Source organism: Coffea arabica, chromosome 3c, assembly GCF_036785885.1.
Source record: "Coffea arabica cultivar ET-39 chromosome 3c, Coffea Arabica ET-39 HiFi, whole genome shotgun sequence".
NCBI classification, from domain to species: domain Eukaryota; kingdom Viridiplantae; phylum Streptophyta; class Magnoliopsida; order Gentianales; family Rubiaceae; genus Coffea; species Coffea arabica.
In genome coordinates, this window is record NC_092314.1 from 31,945,499 (window position 1) to 31,954,846 (window position 9,348).

At 39.4% G+C, this 9,348-nt stretch overlaps 1 long non-coding RNA gene across 1 annotated transcript; it reads right to left on the reverse strand.

Moving 5' to 3' along the window:
- Positions 1-1,006: 1,006 nt before the first annotated feature.
- On the reverse strand, positions 1,007-3,800 carry LOC140038108 (uncharacterized). Its single transcript, XR_011841918.1, has 3 exons — positions 3,755-3,800; positions 1,985-2,036; positions 1,007-1,245 (listed from the first exon to the last, which is right to left on the reverse strand). It is a non-coding gene; the product is annotated as an uncharacterized lncRNA (long non-coding RNA).
- Positions 3,801-9,348: the final 5,548 nt, after the last annotated feature.

Genomic DNA, 9,348 nt, shown 5'->3' on the forward strand with positions numbered 1-9,348 from the left:
TTTAATGGTCCGTAGACTTCACTTGTACACCCACCGACACCTTATCACCCTCACTGGCCAGTCACCTCACAAACTTGCCCGGGCGAACGAAATCACAAACTTGAGTTTGAGTCACAAGCTCGGGTCACAAACTTGGTCCACATACTCGGTGAATCGGATTCACAAACTTGGTGACCTCCAACCAGGTTGGACTGACTTCGACCAAGCCCTAACCGGCTCGAATAGTCCATCTAGGTCAAAAGCTCGCCCCAAACTCACAAACTTCACAAAATTATTCAAAATCACCCCGAGCCACAAGCTCAAGGATTTTAGTTCCAAAATTGCTCATATACACAAGCCATGTACAGATATGTGCGCAAATTAGGGTTTAGGTCGAGTGCGATAAAGTACACCCTCGCCTAGGTACCCTCTTCATACAAATCGAAACACATAAGCAACGAACACACAAAAGCGGCCTGAATACTTACTCGAAATACAAAAGTAGTACTAAAGCAAAATCACTTCGCGCGTGTTCGCTAGTAGTGGGCCCCACCGGCTCCGCCTAGCTCACCACTGTCTGAAATAGAAGATTATGTCATAATATATCACAAACGGCCACTAACGTACTTAAAACAAGCAAAACGACAAAATTGACACACGCAAGTGCGGAAACGGCAAAAAGGGCACACGCGCGCGCGCAGAACGGCAAACGGGACGGCCAAATCTGCCATCTCAAACCGTCTTGGTCAAACGTTAGGCTAGGAGTATCGGATCAAGGTGAGCGAGGCACCGTTTCGAAGCTAAGAGGAAGAGCTACAACTTTAATTTAGACATCTCAACCCAGATCTGTAACAGCCCCACCTTCCCCTAAGGCGAACCAAAGGGGTTAGCGGACTGCCTGCCCAGCTCTCGCCAGGACTACGGAGCGGTTACACGCATTCTAAAACGTTTCGGAAATGCAAAAGTGCGCTCGGACAAGCCACAAGAACCAAAATAACAAAATAATAAGCAAAAGGAAAACGATGAATAGTGCCTGGAATAGGGGAAACCGAGAACCCACCAAACAGTAATACATAGCAATTCAACATTTACAACCACACTTGGCATGTCAAAAACTATACATATGGTATACACATATTCGGTTTGCCATTCAGAAGATGAACCCAATACACATTAGGGTTTCATGAGATGAGCTATTCAAAATAGACATATACATGGCTCAATTTGGCAACCAACACGTATGAGCTCCCAAAAGTGATTATTTTCCTGTAAGGAAAACAAAAGGGAATAGAAAGGGGTGAGCTTGCGCTCAATGAGGTACCAAACAGATAGCAATAAAATCATGGCATTTCATGTTTAACAAATCAGATACACATGCCAGATATAAAGCAACGGAACCACTGATTCAAATCAGAAGGATACGGGTGGCTCTCAGGAGCCAAATTTCCAGCGCAGTACTTGATCCAGACCGGTTGACCCTCCGTCAACGTATATAGAACCAAAGCGTCCGTAGACCCCTCTTCACTCCAAATTCCGTCCACCAAACACCCATTTACCGGGCCCGCTCACCGTATCAGTAACAGAAATGGTAATACTCGAGTATACCGGAACCCAAGGGTCTCAATACCCAAAGATCCCCGAACAGACTACCGTGGTTCGTTATCTAATCGTCCAGGCCCTTGCCGGCCCGACTTGAATAACTTAGCCACAGGATTTGAGCTCATAGGTCACAGAAAGGTCGTTGGACACAAACTTCCAAACGACGTCAGAATAGATACAGTTTCAGATACAGATAACAGATTCAGTACAGTTTCAGATACAGATACAGATAACAGATTCAGATAGACGCTCAGAATTGGAATATGAACAGACCAGAGAACGAGTGTGATAAAGTACACCCTCGCCTCCACTTTATCAAAGCAGTACTTGGCTTCAATAGTCATAAGTCAAGTATTCAGATATTCAGATATTTCACATAAAGGGTAGCAGGCAGTGGTACACTCACCGATTCAACTTCAAAAGTTTCACTTCAGATTGGCCTTAATCGCCAAGAAACCCTAAAATAATGAAAATAAACCAATTGAAGATTTCATATCTAAAATCGAATAAACGGAATGCACAAGTGAGACATACTAATGCAAGGGTGCAAAAACATGATTTTCTTGAAAACAAAAAGATAACATCAAGACCTAGGCGCAAACAACCCAAAAGCCCTTCATTTCCATCAAAAGGCAAATCCAACTTAAAGAACCAAACGGCCTACAAAATCGGGCAGCACTTCCCCTAAATTTCTTACTTTTCCAGCCATTAAGGCTTCATTATTTCCTCAAATCAGTCCCAACACCTCACACAAAAGTCATCTCATTCCCAAAAGCCGTTCACTAGGCTCAAAGTAGTACAAGTACAAAAGTTAGCTAGAAAATGACCGGAATAAGAGTAAGCCTTAAAACCATGCCAACCAATAGGGTTTCATAAATCCATGCCAATCACAACCCCAATAGGGTTTCATATACATATATAAGCATAATAGCAAACCAGAAAATCAGGAAATATAACTCATTTGATCAATCAACAAAAACAGTTTTGGCCTCCGTATGCGGTAATGGTACAAAATGCAATACGCTTATCGGATGAGGGTGTAAGACCCACCATCTCGAAGCTAAAAGACAGAGCTACAACAATGTAGAAGGTCACTCAGTCCAAATTGTGACGGCCCCACCTCCCCCTAAGGCGCACCAAAGGGTTCGGCGGGTCGCCTGCCCAGCTCTCGCCAGGACTCACTCACTATGGAACTCGAATCATGTATATACATCCATAAACAATAGATGCTCAAGTAAAAGATAAGAAACTTCTACACACCAGAAGTCTTCAAAGTTTTTACCATTCAAGTACAACCATCGAATATACAAGGGTTCTCATTCCTCATACAACCAGCCCGTGCCAAGCACTAGGGCGAGAACCATTACAAGGCCAAAGAACTAGATCAACTAGACTATACAGAACTCTCGTCCTTGCTCGCCTTCTCCTGCTAAGGAAAACAATTGACGTGGTATGAGCTAAAAAGCCCAGTGAGGTTCTATATACATAAACAAGTAATTAAACAAGGAACATTAGTCATGTAATAACAATTAATCCAGAAAACTTTATGTATAGTTCATGAGTGGTTGGGACTTATTACAAGTATGGAGCATATCACAGGTATAACACATGATTTCATGTTGGCATTTTAGCATGGAACAATTATCGTGATACACGGTAACCATATACTGAAGGATACGGTGTTCCGGTGGAACTTTGTCGGTCCTCTGCACCTTATAACTTCCGAATCCCCACGGTTGACTGGCCATCACCTTATCCCTCCAGTGGTAATACTCGAGTATACCGACGGTTGTCCAGGGTTCCAACCTACCCGACCGAGCCCAGTCCTGGCTCGAGTAGGTCGGTAACCGAGGCGGGGTCCAAGTTCAGCTTAGAGCTTACAACATGCACAACTAACCAAGTAAATCGGTAAACGGTAAATGGTAAAATTCATCAATTGAATAGGTCGAATGAGGTAAAGTACACACTCGCCTAACAATGATGGACAACTTCATATAGCATGTGATTCATGATAATTAAGTAATCAAGTGGACACTTAGCACGTAAGCAATACAAATTGATTTCATGGGAGCATGTAATTCACGGATATCACGTAATCACATAAATTGGAAATCGAGTAAACAGATAGTCAAGTAATCAGGTAGTCACAGGAAACACGGGTATATAGAACACTCACCTATTTACGCACAACAACGTGCAAAATATCCTTTCGGATATTATCTTTAGTCACCGAGAAAACCTAAGATTAAATGAAAAGAATATTACCACTCATTTGTCACAACCAATTAGGTGCAATCAAAGAGACTCGTCACATGATGAGTAGAACGTATAAAAAGACTTTAAAGTAGAACGTGGACATTTGGACTCGTGGATAAAAAAAAATAACTAGGGTTTCATAGACCACACATAAAACCAACTCAAAAGGGTTATAAAATTTTCTAATGGAAACACTTGAACTAAAGACAAATCAAAATCCAACTAGATAGACTAGGAAATACCATTTTCAGAATCGTTTATGTGGTTGAAACTTATCTTATATTCAAGTAGATATTATAGACTAATTGTTTTAATGAAATTCATGAAAAAGAGAGGACAAAATACTCAAGAAAATCCTAAACTACTCCTCTTTATTTGGTAAGAGTAAGTAAACATTTGGAGTTTCCAATTGAAGAAGGATCATGTTTTTAAGATGGAAAAACGGTCGTAGTATTATACAAGTTCAAATAGAACTTAGCTTTCGGGCGAAAATTTGGGCAGCATGCCCTTTGTGTTTACCTAATTTCCAGCCATTTATGGCTTCATGATTTTTCTCAGCCAATCCCAAAGTCATGTACAGCACAAACTCATCATAATAGCCATTTCATAGGCTCAAGACAATATAAGAACAAAATCAAAGGAATAACAAGTGCGGAAATGCAATTTGACAAAAGACAGCTTTGACGGGTTCATGCATAACGGTCACAACCGGAGTTACACTTATCGGATTGGGATGAAACTTAAGCCGTTTCGAAGCTAAGACACAGGACTACAATGATGAAGAAGGCCACTCAGTCCAGTTTGCCCTGTATCTAGGTCAAATTTATCAAAATGATCCCAGATTTTCTAGTTCGAGGTTTACTGTGGTAGTCTTGATTCATCCACTCTAATCTCCGCACACATAACTCCAAATCCAATAATTCCAAAGCCATATGAAAGCTAAGACAAATGTATACAATTCTCATGAAGATGACTTAGTCAGATTTACAGTGCAATCTAGTCAAATGCCCACTTTACAGATCCAAAATCCAACTAGTTGGTCAATTAACCGCACTGCATTCAAATGACCATATCCCAGTCTACCGAGGTCCGTTTAAGACGTTCTTGGCGGCGTTGAAAAGCTAATACAGGGTACTAAAACTTTCATGTTTTGACAATTGGCTAAATCTGAACGGATTATAGTAAACAAACACAACCAAAGAGACTAAACTGTCCACGCGGAATTCTGGAAAGTAACCTAGATCAGCGAGGGTATTTTCGTCTTTTCACAAGCTACGTTGCTCCGATTGAGCTGAAATTTTATAGGCATATATAAAATACCATTCTCTACAACTTTCATGTTTTGTGCCAAGCCAAATTCGGCCTCTAACATGGAGCAATAAAATCGGGCAGAAAAGGGGGAAAATTTTCCAGAAATCTGGAATTTTGATTTCTAATGGAACCTTTCTTGATTTCTTGCTCCCATCATCACAATAACCACTTATCTAGGCTTAGATACAACATAGATCATCCATATAGCAAGTATAAGCAGCACATACCTCAAAAGAAACAAGGCTTGCAAGAGTACCACTTCACTTCCTCTTGAAAATTTTAGCTTCCCTAGCTTCCCAAGATCACAATTCACACTTTAATCGGTTTAGAATTTGTTTCTTACACTTGGATGGTGCAAATCAAGAAGAAATTTTGGTTTCCTCTTGCTCTCCCTTTCCTCTCTCCTTGCTCGGCTATGCAGCAGAAAAATTGGGGAAGAATGAAGCTCACTTGGTCTTATAAGAAGACAAGAAAATTAGAACAAATTCTGTCCACAAGTTTAGCCAACACTTGGCTTGATTTCCACCACACAATTTTCTCTCTCCTTCCTTGCATTTTAGCCACAAATTTCGGCCAAGCTGTCATCATGAGAGAGGAGATATTTTACTCCATTAGTAATAAACTTGTGTGACAAGTAAGTGGCGGTCAAGTGGTCGGTTCAAACGGTAGTGCACGGTACACGTCGGTGTGACGCGTTTTCTCTTAAATCGCACGTACTAGGGTTTTTGCTTCCTATTCACTAACTTTTTATCATTGCTTCTAATCACATATTATTTCTCACTTAAAAGTCACTCTTAAGCACCAAATTTGATCCTTACTCGGTACCGGATAATTATACTTCGGTTACACGAAAAATCCGATTTCACCTTGAATTGAAAACGAATAGGAGAACCCTAATTTCCTATGGTCATTGGCACTTTTCTAGGGTGATTGAACCATGGATAACATGAAATAATAATTTCCAAATAATTTTCAAATAAAAGGGAATTTTTGAGAAATATGTAAGGAATTTGCGAGTTCTCACACAAATCCTAGCACAACTAGGTCAAAATTGCAGAAAACCAAGCCAGAACCGTAATTGCAGGTTCCCAAATCACACAACACTGGAATACGTCTATCTCAGCCTACACAGGTCCAAATGCATTGATTCCAAAGGCACATGAAAGCTAAGACATCAAGCTACATTTCATCAGAAGACACCCACAACAAAATCCAAACCAATTCCAGTCAAAACAGACAATTACTATCGCAGTTCGCACATTCTGTTCACCCAGAACAGCAACAGTAAAAACGGCATAACTCACTCTACACTACTCCAAATGCCCTGAAATTTTGCAGGCACTTCAAACTCATCAATACCTACAACTTTCATGTTTTGAGCAAAGTCCAATTCGGCCTCTATCTATGACCTAAAATTTCGGACAGAATGTTCAACCAAGAACCCTAATTTTCCAGAAATTCTTCCAAATCCAAAATTGATTGCAATTTTCTATCATATGCACCTACTAGAGCCAAAGCCCCTTATTACCAACCATCAAAAACAATCACACCATCAAGATCATATGAAACCAGAAAATTCCTCAAAAAATAAAAAAACTCAACCAAATCACTTCAAACCAAGAAATAATCCACAATTTCTAACACAATAGCCACCATTAGGCATAAATTCAACATCATTAGCTATAAGAAAATGTTCAATCATCACTTACCAAGTAAACAAGAGAGAGGAAGATGTTGGACACCTTAAGTTCTCCAAAAAGCTTCACCAAAACACTCACTAACACCAAGTGGAAGGATTTTATGGAGTAAAAACTAATTTAGGCAAATAGTTTGGAAGATTGAGCTAGTTAGGAGCTTGAAATTTGAAGCAAGTTTCTTCCTTCTTGAGCTCTCAAGAGTCGGCCAACATAGAATGAAAAATGGTTATTTTTTGTGAAATTTTGAAGATATTTACTCCATAAGTCAAAAGGTCAAAACCATGAATAGTAGTCTTAAGTCCTAACCAATGGGAAAATGACACATAGCATCTCATTAAATGCAATTCAATCCTTTAGTCACCTCTCACATCAATCACTTCACACTCCTCTACTTATCTATTAACACCCGATAAATTAAACCCAGTATCCAAAACTTAACCTTATTGGCCGAATTTTTCCGAACTTTTCGCACTAGCGGGTCCCACGTCCGATATACGCTCTTTACTTCTCAAAAACTAACCGATATTAGAAAAATCATTTTAAAACTATTTTTGCTCATAAACTTTATCTGGGGAATTTTTCTAATCAAGAAAATGTAGAAAAGGCGGGCGTTAAAAAAAATAAACCCTAGAAAATTAGAAAATTTCCGGGTTCTCAAACTCTTTTTTTTTCGGGGCGTCACAAGATCTCAATAGGTATAGGTCAAAAATGCACGAAATAGTGCCAGCTGTTTCATTACGGGTTACCAAACAGGCCCTGTTTGCAAGGCCGTAACTCACGGTTCCGAAATCGAAATCAAGAAATTCCAGAGGCGTTAGAAAGCTGAGACATAAGGCTAAAACTTCGATGTTTTGGTCAAGACCTGAATCCACTCAGAATAGAACGAAAATCGAGTGCCAAAATACCCGTCAGAACTGTCCAGATACAAGGTTGTTCTGACGATCGATATTGTTTGGGTCATAATGGAAGCCACGGAACTCGGATTTCGACGCACTTTATACCGTTTCGAAGCCAAAACCAAGATATACATTTCTTATGAAGGGATCAGCACCCAGTTCGTACATGATCAACACGGAAAACCCCACGATCAGAAACTAAAATTCAAAACGTACACAAACTAATGTCTAAAACAGGCCTGAGGGTTTTGTCCATAACTCAGGATACTCTAATCCGTTTGACCTGAGATTTTACAGGTAGATTCAGGACTTAAGAGGCTACAATGTTTAAGAAGGCCACTCTATCCAATTTTGAGTGTAACTACGTCAAAAATGTAACATACTATACCAGAATCTCATAACAGGTTCACAAACCGAATTCTAGTGCAAACATCATAAAACAGCCTATATAAGTCCAAATCCAGAAATTCCAAAGCCATATGAAAGCTTAGAAACAGGGCTACATTTCATTAGAAGACCATAACAACCAATTCGGAAGCAATTCCAGCCAAAACAACCAATTACAATCGCAGTTCTCAGGTTCGGGTAATAACAGGACAGCAAGGGTAATTTCGACTTTTCTCATTCTACGCTACTCCGATTGACCTGAAATTTTGTAGGCACCTCTAAAATAACATTCCCTACAACTTTCATGTTTTAAACCAAGGCCAATTCGGCCTCTATCTAGGACCAAAATTTTCGGACAGAATGAAGAACCAAGGAACCCTAATTTTCCAGATTTCTTCCAAAACAGAAATTACTTGCAATCTTCCACTTTTTCCACCCTCTAGAATCATTATATACCATTTCCAATCATCATATATAGCCACACCATCATGTTCATATTAAAACAGAAAAATCCCCAAAAATAATAAAACTTCATCATTTCAACCACAAATCAAGAAATAATCCATAAATTTGCATCTCATACAACCACTAAGCATGATTTAAGCATCAAGTAAGGGAGGAGGGTGGTTCTTCATGACTTACCTTTAAAACAAGAGAGAGAGAGCTATAGGTCCTTCTAGCTTTTCCAATCACTCCACCAATCAACTTACTAACACTAATTGAAGAGGTTTTATGGAGTAAGTTCAAGTTTCAATGGTTGGTTTTGATGATTTGGAGCAAAATGGAAGCAAAACTTGAAGAGTTTCTTCCTTTCTTTTTGAGAGAGAGAGCAGGCCAAGCTTGAAGAAAAATGGAAGATATTTGGTAAATTTTTGGTTTTATTTAGTAATTGGTAAAAGGTTGAATAGTGGTCTTATGTAAGAAACAATACTATGGTGACACTTGTCACCTCATTTAATGACTTGCCTAACTTTTTTTCTCTCTCTTCCACCTATCCACTTGATACCTCTAAATATCTCATAACACCCGGTAAATTAAACCCAGTATCCGAAACTTAACCTAATCGGCCGAATTTTACCGAACTTTCCGCACTAGTGGGTCCCACATCCCATATACGTTCTTAATTTCTCAAAAACTAACCGATACTAGAAAAATCATCTAAAAACTATATTTACTCAATAAAAATTATCTGGGGAATTTTCTAATAAAGAAAATGTAGAAAA